Source organism: Canis aureus, chromosome X (genome assembly GCF_053574225.1).
Source record: "Canis aureus isolate CA01 chromosome X, VMU_Caureus_v.1.0, whole genome shotgun sequence".
In the NCBI taxonomy this organism is placed as follows: domain Eukaryota; kingdom Metazoa; phylum Chordata; class Mammalia; order Carnivora; family Canidae; genus Canis; species Canis aureus.
The window spans coordinates 44,169,038-44,181,660 of NC_135649.1; the positions used below are offsets into that span (position 1 = coordinate 44,169,038).

A 12,623-nucleotide genomic window follows, 5' to 3' on the forward strand; every position below is an offset into this window, starting at 1 on the left:
CCCTTCTTTTACTCAAGGCTCTTTGAATGCCACTTAATTTTATTGTATTTTAATTTTTCTATCTTTTTATCATGGTGAAAAGATACTTGATTTCAATCCTTAGAAACTGATTAGGATTTCCTTTAGGGACTAATATTTGGTCAATATTTTAAGAAAGGCATTTGTACTTTTAAAATAATTAGTAAATGCCCCTATGAAAGATGATACTTTCAACTAAACAAAGAGATAAATCTGGAAAATCTACAAAATTGAATGCTATTTTTTTTTTGGCTGGGTACAGTAACCTTATTGATGGTACATGACAAGGTAGGGCTCCCCAAGCCCCTCCCCTTCCTCGGGGTCTAGGATGTAAATTGGAGGTCAGGAGATTCTTAGTGTGTTGGGAGATTAAGTTGGGGCAGGGACTCCCCAGCAGCTGAGGGCCTCTCTCTTCCTCTTGTTCTTGCTGGGGCTGGTGGTCCAGGAGGCTTTTACTCCTTGGAGGCCCTGTGGACCATGAGGTCCACCACCCGGTGGCTGTAGCCGAATTCATTATCATACCAGGAAATGAGCTTGACGAAGTGGTCATTGAGGGCAATGCCAGCCCCGGCGTCGAAGGTGGAAGAGTGGGTGTCTCTGTTGAAGTCACAGGAGACAACCTGGTCCTCAGTGTAGCCCCGGATGCCCTTGAGGGGGCCCTCTGATGCCTGCTTCACTACCTTCTTGATGTCATCATATTTGGCAACTTTCTCCAGGCGGCAGGTCAGATCCACAACTGACACATTGGGGGTGGGGACACGGAAGGCCATGCCAGTGAGCTTCCCGTTCAGCTCAGGGATGACCTTGCCCACAGCCTTTGCGGCGCCAGTGGAAACAAGGATGATGTTCTGGGCAGCCCCTCGGCCGTCACGCCACAGCTTCCCAGAGGGGCCGTCCATGGTCTTCTGGGTGGCAGTGATGGCATGGATGGTGGTCATGAGGCCCTCCATGATGCCGACGTGGTCATGGATGACTGGCTAGAGGAGCCAAGCAGTTGGTGATGCAGGAGGCATTGCTGACAATCTTGAGGAAGTTGTCATACTTCTCATGGTTCACACCCATCACAAACATGGGGGCATCAACAGAAGGAGCAGAGATGATGACCCTCTTGGCCCCGCCCTTCAAGTGAGCCCCAGCCTTCTCCATGGTGGTGAAGACCCCAGTGGACTCCACAACATACTCAGCACCAGCATCACCCCATTTGATGTTGGCAGGATCTCGCTCCTGGAAGATGAAGATGGACTTCCTGTTGATGACAAGTTTCTCGTTCTCAGCCTTGACTCTGTCATGGAATTTGCTGTGGGTAGAATCATACTGGAACATGTACACCATGTAGTTGAGATCAATGAAGGGGTTATTGATGGCGACAATATCCACTTTGCCAGAGTTAAAAGCAGCCCTGGTGAGCAGGCGTCCAATACGGCCAAATCCTTTCACTCCGACCTTCACCATCGTGTCTCAGGGACGCGGCTGGCACTGCACCAGAAGATGCAGTTGTCTGTTGAAAGGGGAGGAGCAGAGAGCTGAAAGCTATTTTTATCTGTAATTTCAGAAATTACATAGGTACATGAGTAAAACAACATTGTATAGCACCACATAGACTATTAAAGACTGGGATTGCAAGGGTGAGTGACAGATATGAAATCCAAGGGATAGTGAGGAAAAATGGGTGTTGATGTTGAAGACAAGAGGAGGAAGTGAGTACATTTGATTACTTCAAAAGAAGATTGAGGACAAAGAGCATATGGTGAGCATTCATTCTCTAATGGTGTGTTTAATAATTCTCTAATGGTGTGGTTAAGAGTAAAGATTAATTGAGAAATGGATTTATTGCTTAAATAACAAATGATAAGCAATAATCCTGGGGGAATAATAAGTCAAATGTACCCACTCAGACTTACTCAGCATTATCCTTGTTAGAGAATTCATTGAAAAACTGAAGGGAGAACCCAAACTCAGTACAGAAATTGCTAAATCTAAAAGTTCAGCCTATTTCAGGCTCATTAGTAACTGGAGTTCCTATTCTAGGTTGCTCAGATTTATCTGATTCTATTCCTTCCGAGTCTGTAATCTTTCCAGATTTATCTGATTCTATTCCTTCCGAGTCTGTAATCTTTCCTGAGGATAATAAAAACTTTCATGACTAGCACATTGGCATCATGAGGATGGTCGAGGCATTCAGTCAAAGCAACTCAAGCCACACTCAGCTCTGAGTAAGCCAGTCAAAGATGTGCAGCTACTGACTTAACCATGGGCCCAATGCACAGTTAGGTGTGTCAGGCCAAACTAGTAAGAGTCTTGCTAGGTACTCAGTCTCAAAAATGGAAGAGGATCTCATATTATACTTTACTTGCTGCTTGCTTTTTTGTTTGATTAGTTGTATGCTTTTAATCATGATAAGAAGGATATGAGTCCAGACCTGTGAGTGGAAACCTCCTGTCACTTCGATCAAGTCAGAGAAGAGTTGTACAACTTAATAGTATTAAAATGACTTTCCTTGATGGTGGCCACATATTTTAACTTAGACTATTTGAATGTTCAGGTTTTTCTATTTTTACCTTTAGCCACATTGGCTGACAAAATACGACCCATCACGTTAAATATTCAGCTTTGCATGATGTGGTGCTTGAATGACTACATTCTGTGTGAAAACTGTACTTTTTTCCATTGAGAATAGGAGATGCCAAGGAAAATTCTATTCCCAGTCCTAGGCTCTGAGTGAAAGCAAAAAGTCTCTGAGGATTTGCAATCTCATGAGTGTTATAGTGAAACCCTGTGGTTCAAATTAACAGTATCAGCATGATCCAAATAATACCTGGTGGCAACCCAATCTAAATGGCAGCTGTATAATAGTCCTTTCTGGAAGAGCTTAATCTTAATTAAGGCTTTTGCAAGATTGCTGCAGATAAACTCCTTCAATATAAGCACACAATCCAAAAACAAGCCTCTATCAGCAAAATAGAACAAGAAATCAGAATGGAAGCCACTACAGAATTATTAACAAATACCAATATAAAAAAATAAATGTATTTGATGTGTGTGTGTGTGTGTGTGTGTGTGTGACAGAACGTATAAGGAAGCAATAGTTCATTATCAAAGTGCTAAATGAGTTTTCTCGACTTAACCATTGTAATCACTAGAAGAAAAGATTAAAGAAATTTATACAACAAAGGAGATGCCTGGATAGAGAATTGGTGAAGTAGAACACAAGTGAAAGAAATAATACAGAATACCTCTAGAAGGATAAAGAAAAAAAATAGGAAGAAAGAGAGGCAAAGAGACTTAAGGAATATAGTAAGTCATTATTCAGTACATCTCATAGGTACTCCAGAAGCAGAAACATGGGTGGATTTTGGAAAAATAGTAGTCAAATGAAAATTTCTGGTAATAGCCCTGAATTTAGGGAAGCCATGACACCATGGATTCAGGAAGCCCATGTTGAATACATTGTAGTGAAGCTATGATATAAGCATAGAGAGCACAATAGCAGACAAAAGGACATGGTAACTAAAAATGGAAAACAAAATAGTGTGACAGGATCCCTCTTTTCATCAATAAATGGAAGCCAAATGCAAGTGCTGTTTCCTACCTGGCCAGAGTATCATTTAATAATGAACTTATGATAAACATGAATATGGACCACCCAGAACCCCCTTCCAAAGACAGACTTTCTCCTTCAGCTTCTGAGAGTTCAGTCAGCTGGCAGTCCTCAGCCATTAGCCCTTTTAGTCATTACCTCAGCTACAGAGACCTGGTATGCCCAAGCTTGGGGACTTCCTCTGATAGCCACATCCAGTTTTGACCAAGGAAGGTTGATTAATATTTGTCTGATCTTTTCCTCAGTTATTAATCCTGATTAATTGACCTGCACACTGAATACTGTTTCAGTGTTGGCTCATTTAAGATCTTAGCTCTGAAATATAGACGCATGAGAAGTCATAACTTGTAGGGTTTTCACCAACTGACCCATATTAAGGGAATATATCGATGTTATTTGGAAGTTGGAAGATGATTTGAGATGCAAATAGAAATGGTAATAGAATGAATTAGTTAATAGGGGTAAATAACAAATAGTACCTATATAAATTAGTGGTAATCACAATTATAGCTACATTAGTAATCGGAGTACACAAGCCATTACTAAATATTGCCAATATTCATCACTTGAATGGCGTGTGCAATGAGAGCAGGTCCTAACCCACTCTCCATTGGCTTCTCCAATAAAGGGCTTAGAACCACTGTGTCAGAGCCATTGGCTCAGAGTTGGAAGATGACCTAGGATAATCCAGTAAGAACATTCCTGGGATATCACCTGTGGAGATGGAGGAGGAAATTGGTGTGGTACTTTCCCTGACTTTTGTTTGCTAGCTTCATTGTAACCAGGATGACTTAATGATAGGAGTTCAGAGAAACTGACATGTTTCTTGAATCTTTCATCAAATTAAGGAAGGTTTGATTGTTAATATCTCAAATGTGATGTTTGTATCCTCATTTGTAAATGGGAGCATTCAGAAATCTGCTCAGTAAGATTTCTTTGCTCCTTTCATCATATTTTAATTTCTAGTAATAAAAATGACATATTTTCCTTTCATAATTGGGTTCCTTTTTATTAGCAGTAGCATCTGCTGTTCTTAAAGCTCTTACAGAAAACACCCTGGGAAGCCTTGTCATATTTACCAAGTGACTTAATTTGTATCATGTTAATTATTGCTGCTTCAAAATGCCCATGTTTGTCAATATGACTTACAGGTATTTTTCAAGGTTCAAGTATATTGTTCTAATATATATTATGTTATGTAAAAAATAATTTTTCAGTTTTAAAATTTTAATGTACTTCATTTAAAAAATTTAATTACAGTACAGTTAATATACAGTGTTATATTAGTTTCAGGCATGCAATATAGTTATTCAATAATTACATACAATACTCAGTGTATATCATAAGTGCACTAAATAATCCCCATCACCTATTTCATACATCTCCCCTCCCACCTCCTCTCTGGTAACTATCAGTTTCTTCTCAATAGTTAAGAGGCTGTTTCTTGGCTTGTTTCTCTCTTTTCTTTCCTTTCCTCCTTTTCTTTGTTTCCTAAATTTCACAAATGAGTGGAATCATATAGTGTTTGTCTTTCACGGACTTATTTCATTTAGCCTTATACATATAGTTCCATCTATTTCATTGCAAATGGAAAGATTTCATTCTTTTTATGGCTTAATAATATTCCATTGTGTGTGTGTGTGTGTGTGTGTGTGTGTGCATGTGTAGGTACCATATCTTCTTTTTCTATTCATAAACCGACGAGCACTTGAGCTTCTTCCATATCTTGGCTATTGTAAATAATGCTGCTGTAAACATATGGTATGTATATCCCTTTAAATTACTGTTTTTATATTCTTTGGAAAATAGCCAGTAGTGTGATTACTGGAACAAAGTGTAGTTCTATTTCTTACTTTTTAAGGAAACTCCATACTGTTTTTCACAGTTGCTGTACGAGTTTGCATTCCCATCAACAGTGCAGGAAGGTTCCTTTTCCTCCACACCCTTGTGAACACATATTCTTTCTTGTTTTTCTGTTTTTTTGCCATTCTGAAAGGTGAGTTGATACCTCATTGTAGATTTGATTTACATTTCCCTGATGATGAGTGATGTTGAACATCTTTTCATGTGTCTGTTGTCATGTGTATGTCTTTGGAGAAATGTCTGTTCATGTCTTCTATTTTTTTAATTGGATTATTTGTGGGCTTTTTATGATAAGGTATATAAGTTTTTTATATCGGGTATGTCATTTGCAGATTTTCTTCTACCATTCACTAAGTTGCTGTTTAGTTTTGTTGATTGTTTCATTCCCTCTACAGAAACTTTTTATTTTGCTGTGTTCCCAATAGTTTATTTTTGTTTCTGATTGCCTTGCCTCAGGAGACATGTATAATAAAATGTGCCTATGGCTGATGTCAGAAAAATTACTGCCTGTGTAATCTTCTAGAATAATTCTTTCAAATCTCACTTTTAGGCCTTTAATCCATTTTGTTTATGTGTAAGAAAATGGTCCAGTTTCATTCTTTTGCATGTAGCAGACTAGTTTTGCCAGCATCGTTTGTTGAAGAGACTTTTTCCTATTGAACATTCTTTCCTCCTTTGTAGATTAGTCGACCACATAACTGTAGGATTATTTCTGGTGATTCTATCCTGCTCCATTAATCTATGTATCTATTTTTGTGCCAGTACCATACTATTTTGTTTACTACAGCTTTGTAATATAGCTTGAAGTCTGGAATTGTGATATCTTTAGTTTTGCTTTTCTTTTTCAAATAGCTTTAGTAACTCACGATCTTTTGCAGATATATACGAATTTTAGGATTTTCTGTTCTAGTTCTGTGTAAAACAGTTGATATTTTGATAGGAATTGCATTGAATGTGTAGATTGCTGTATATAGTACAGACATTTTAAAAATACTCGTTATTCCAAGTCATAAAAATGGAATATCTTTCCATGTCTTTTTGTTGTCTTCAGTTTTGTTCATCACTGTTTTATACCTCTCAGAATATAAGACGTTTACCTTATTTGGTTAAGTTTATTCCTAGGTATCATCAGTTTTAGTACTATTATGAATAGGATTATTTTTCCTTAATTTACCTTTCTACTACTTCATTATTAGTGTATAGAAATGCAACACACTTTTGCACAATGATTTTGATCCTACAATTTACCAAATTCATTTATCATTTCTAGCAATTTTTTGGTGAAGTCTTTAGGATATTATTTTGTATTATTTAAATTCAATTAGCCAATATAATGTACATTATCAGTTTCAGATGTAATGTTTTCTATATAGAGTATCATGTCATCTGCAAGTAGTAAAAGTTTTACTTCTACCTTAACTTGGCTGCGTTTTATTTCTTTTTGTTGTCTGATTGCTGCAGCTAGGACTTTAGTACTAGGTTGAATAAAAGTGGTGAGGATGGACATCCTTGTTTTCTTCCTTGTGTTAAAGGAAAAGCACTCAGTTGTCCAGCTTTAAGAATGATTTTAGGGGATCCCTGGGTGGCTCAGCGGTTTGGCGCTGCCTTTGGCCCAGGGAGTGGTCCTGGAGTTCCGGGATCGAGTCCTGTGTCGGGCTCCCTCATAGCATGGAGCCTGCTTCTCCCTCTGCCTCTCTCTCTCTCTCTATTTCTCTATCATGAATAAATAAATAAAATCTTTAAAAAAAGAATGATTTTAGCTGTGAGTTTTTCATATATGGCCTTTATTATGTTGAGTTATGTACCCTGTAGACCCACTTTGTGGAACGAATGTATTTTGTCATATGTTTGAGATGATTATATGGTTTTTATCCTTCCTCTTATTAATGTGGTATATCACATTGATTGATTTGCAAACAATGTACCACCTTTGCTTCATCCCACTTTATCATGGGATACATCCCACTTTACCATGGTGAATGGTCCTTTTAATGTACTGTTGAATTAATTTGCTAATATTTTGTTTGAGGATTTTTGCATCTATGTTCATCAGATATATCGGCCTACGGTTATGGGGTTGTTTGTAGTGTTTTTGTCTGGCTTTGGTAATCAGAGTAATGCTGGCCTCAATAAATGGATTTGGAAGTTTTCCTTTCCCTTCTATTTTTGTTGGAATAGCTTGAGAAGAATAAGTATTAACTCTTTTTTAAATGTTTGGTAGAATTTTCCTGTGAAGCCATCTGGTTCTGGACTTTCGTGTGGAGAATTTTCTCATTACTGACTCAATTTTGTTACTAGTAATCAGTCTGTTTAAATTTCCTATTTCTTCCTTATTCAGTTTTGGGAGATTGCATGTTTCTAGGAAATCATCCATTTCTTCTAAGTTGTCCAAATTGTTGCCATACAAGTTTTCATAAAATTCTCTTATAATTCTTTGCATCTCTATGGTGGTGGTTGTTATTTTTCCTCCTTCATTTTTTATTTTATTTAGTTGAGTCCTCTCTTCTCTTCATGATGCATCTGGCAAAAAGTCAACAATTTTGATCATCTTTTTGAAGAACCAGGTCTTGGTTTCATTGATCATTTCTAGTGAGTTTTTAGTCTCTATTTCAGTTAGGTACACTCTAATCTTTATTATTGCCTCCCCTCTACTAGCTTTGGCCTCCATTTGTTCTTTCTTTTTCTAGTTCTTTTAGGAATCAGGTTAGGTTATTTAATATTTTTCTTGTTTCTTGAAATAGGCCTATATTGCTATAAATGTCCCTTTAGGACTGCTTTTGCTGGGTGGTCCAAATTTTGGATCATTGTGTTTTCATTTTCATTTGTCTCTATGTATGTTTAAATTTTCTCTTTGACTTCTTTGTTGACACATGGGTTGTTTGATAGCATGTTGTTTAGCCTCCACGTGTTTGGGCTTTTCCCAGTTTTTTCTTGCATTTGATTTCTAGTTTCATAGTGTCATAATTGGAACAGATGCTTGATATGATTTCAGCTTTGTTTTTTTTTAAAGATTTTATTTATTTATATGACAGAGAAAGCAAGCGAGCACGCACAAGCAGGGGGAGTGGCAGAAGGAGAGGGAGAAGTGGGCTTGCCATGCAACAGGGAGCCCAGTGCGAGGCTCCGTCACTGGACCCTGGGATCATGACCTGAGTAGAAGGCAGATACATAACTGACTGAGCCACCGCACCCCTCAGCTTTCTTAAATTTATTAAAACTTGTTATCCTAGCAAAAGATTTATGTCCACTTGAAAGTAGTGTGTATTCTGCTATTTGGGATGGAATGTGATGCATAGATCTGTTGGGTCCATCAGATCTAAAGTGTCATTCAAAGCCACTGTTTCTGTGATGATATTTTGTCTGATTATCCATCCATTGATGGAAGTACAGTGTTAAAGTCCCTTACTATAATTTTATTACGTCAATTTTTCCCTTTATGTCTCTTTGCTACTTTTTCCCTTTTTAATTACTATGTGTCTTGGTGTGGAACTCCTTGGGTTCATATTGTTAGGGCTCTCTGTGATTCCTGTACCTTGATGTATTTTTCCTTTCCCAGATTTGGGAAGTTTGGGGCTATTCTTTCTTCAAATAATATTTTCCCCATCCTCTCTCTCCTCCCCTTCTGGGATTTATAAAATACAAAAGTTATCGTGCTTAATTAAGTTTCCAGAGCTCCCTTGGGTCATAATCATTTTTTATTATTGTGTGCTCTTTTTGCTCTTTGGCTTGGTTCCTTTCCATTACCCTGTCTTCCAGATCACTGATCCATTCTTCTGCACCCTCTAACCTGCTGTTGATATCCTTTAGTGTATTTTTTCACTTCAGTTATTACATACTCAGCTCTGACTGGTTCTTTTTTTTAGTTTTTCAGTCTCTTTTCTAAAGTTCTCACTGAGTTCATCCCTCTTTTCTCAGGTACAGTGAGTATCTTTATGAGCACTATCTTGAACTCTATCAGGCATATTGCTTATCTGTTTTGTTTAGCTCTTTCACTGTCACTTTGTATTGTCCTTTCACTTGGAACATATTGCTCTATTTTGTCTAACTCTCTGTGGTTGTTTCTGTGTATTAGGGAGATGAGGCACATCTCCTGGTCTCAAAAGTAGTGGCCTCATGTAGAACAGGTCCTGTTGTTCCCTATAGCACAACCTCCCGAATCACCAGAACTAGGAACACCTGGGTACACCCTGTGTAGGCTGCATGCACCCTCTTGTTGTGCGTGGGCTGTGATTACCTTCAGTCTAGCCAGTTGCAATGAGTTGCATTGCCTGTTGTGGATACATGGGGCAGGGTTTGCTCCCTGTGCTATCAAGAGATCTGGCTGGAAAACTATGAGTTCACTGGGGTGTGGGGTTTTCTCACCCTGTCTCCTGGGCCAGAATCACCTTAGTTTGGTGCTAGTCCTGGCTAGGGCTGCCTTCAGTGTATGGCAGGGGCAGGAGCCACATTGAAGGGATGCCTGATGAGGAGGCTGGGTTGAGTGGGAATGTTGGGGCAGGGAATGCCATGCTAGCAAGGTAGATGGAGAGGGTTAGAACTGGCTCCTGCAAGTGTCTGGCTACCTAGGCTGAGGGAGGGGAAGAAATACAGCACCCACCAGCACTTTAGTTCCTGGGGAAATCTCTCTTGCAGATTCCTGCCCCTCTGGCACATGTTCTGAGATTTGACAATAATTCCTCACCATATGTTCTGGGTACTTTTCAAACTACTGCTTCTGTGCTGCGTCTCATGCTGAGTTATTTGGTATACTGGGTCTTTAAGGGTGGAGACTCAGTTGCCTATCACCCTTTGACTCTCTCCAAGTTAAGTCCTCCTGATTTTTAATGCTTTTGGAGTTAACCCCCGCTGGTTGTCAAAGCCAGACATGATGGGGTCTTGTCTTCCTAGTGAGGGTCTCCAGTGCCAGAAGTACTTGATGTGGGGTCTGGTCCTCTCACTTTTCTGCACTTCTAATGTGCCTCCCATTGGTGGTTCGTCACACCAAGGATTTGGTTTCTGACTGCATCTCCATCTGACCTACCCTTTTATAATGTGGTCTTCTCCCTATGACTAGCTGTGGAAGATCTTTCTACAAGTCTTCAGGTCATTTACAGAGTCAGTTGCATGGGAATACTTGTCTCACTGTGTCCATGGGATGTGATGAGCTCAAGATCCTCCTACTCCACCATCTTAGACCACAGTCCCAAGGCCCATTTTTATGCAGTGGATCGGGGATTGACAGACTGTGCAAAAGTGCTTTTCCCAACAATTACATTGACTGATTTTCATATTTTAATTGATATTTTATTCTTGGGATAAATTCCACAGAGTCATGATAAAGGATTATTTTTTATGTTGCTGAGTTAGTAGTGCTAATATTTTCTTGACAATTTTTGTATAAATATTTGTAAAGAATTTTGATCTGTGAGGGTTTTTCTTTTTTCTTGTCATCACGTTGTCTCTATGAGTGCCAGGGTAGTACTGGACTTATTGTATGAATTGGGAAGTGTTTCTTCCTCAACTATCTTTTGGAAGAGTTTTTTAAAAGACGGATGTTAAATCCCCTTTAAATGTAGTGTACAATTCTTTCTTAACCATAGGAAACAAACTGAGGGTCTCGGGAGGGGAGGGGGGTGTGGCAATGGGGTAACAGGGTGACTGACATATAGGAGGACATGTAATGAGCAGTGGGTGTTATGTACAACCGATGAATCACTGAACTCTACCTCTGAAACTAATAATACATTATATGTTAATTAATTGAATTTAAATACAAAAGAATGTAGAGTAGCCCAGTGAAGCCATCTGGTCCTGGGCTTTTGGGTGGGGGTGGGGGTGGGGGGTGGGTAATTATTTCATTAGCAAGTGAATATCTTGTTATAAGTCAATTCGGAGTTCCCATTTCTTTTTGAGTCCATCTCATTGCTTTGTGTCATTCCAGTAATTTGTACATTTCATATAGATTATCTAATTTGTTGGCATATGCATTTTCATAGTACTACCTTATAATCCCTCTTAATTTTGTAGCACTGGGAGTATCAAAAAATAAAACTCAACTGAGTGAATTTTAAAGAGCTTATCGTCTTTATTCAATGATTCATGAGTCAGGCAGGATTCAGTGGAGCAGATAGAAAGCAGCTCCAAGGAACTGTGCAAACTGAAAGAGTTTTATAAGCAGAGGGGGGCAGGACCAAAGGAGTTAGACCAGGAAGAAGTGGATTGCTTGTGGCAAGGTCATTGTTCTTTTCGAGATGGCAGGAAGGTTACCTAACTAGTGCTGATTAGGTGATCCCTGATGGACTGGTTTAAGTTTCCATTTCTAAGAGAGCTGAAGCTGTAATTAAGTCTTGGATTCATGATGTGGGGCTTAGCAGAAATGACTCTTTGGGTCTGTTGTCTTATCTTTAAAAATATCCCTTCTTTCTCCAGTTTCCCTTGGTCAATCTAGTTAAAGGCCTGCAACATTGTTTAATTTACTTATAAAAAAGCTTTAGGTTATTGATTCCCTCTATTCTTATTCTATGCTCTATTTTACTTATTACTACTTTTATCTTTATTTGTACTCCATAAGGGTGATATCTTGTATTTTCCTTTTCATCCATATCAGAGTATTTTCTAATTTCTATTGTGATTTTTTTCTCTTTGATTCATAAGTTATTTCGGATTCTCTTGTTCATTATTGTGAATTCTCCATGACTTATTACTGATTCCCACTTTCACACTCTGCCATGGGCAAGAACTTCCGAGTCCCTTTTGTTGTAGCAAATTACTGAAAGATGTTTTATGTAAAAAAAGGCAGGAATCATTCCATCCTTGCCAAAGACCTCTATTATTACTTCCAAGAGGGTAAAATAGGTAATTTTCCATCACCTATCGAAAATCCTCACTGGTACTCAATATACACAGCGTCTTGTTCTCATAAGGAGATGTTTTCAAGGTTATTCACTACATTATCTTCTATAGTAACAAGAAAATATCCCTTCATGAAATGAAAGTGTCTATCAAAGTATGAAAGAATAAATAATCTGTGCCCTACCCAGAAAATGGAATATCACACATCAATTAAAAAGAAGGAGGCATACAAATATAACACGTGGAAAGGTAAATCAAATGAAACTAAGTTTCCAAATAAGTACTAAATTATATCTTTTGGTTTAAACGCACA

The 12,623-nt window shown here is 38.5% G+C and overlaps 1 long non-coding RNA gene and 1 pseudogene across 1 annotated transcript in view; one reads left to right on the forward strand and one right to left on the reverse strand.

The window, feature by feature from the left end:
- LOC144307672 (uncharacterized) overlaps nt 1-12,623 on the forward strand; it is a 170,225-nt gene that overhangs the window by 96,967 nt on the left and 60,635 nt on the right. The gene's annotated exons all lie outside the window — the stretch shown is intronic.
- On the reverse strand, nt 242-1,513 carry LOC144309045 (glyceraldehyde-3-phosphate dehydrogenase pseudogene; annotated as a pseudogene).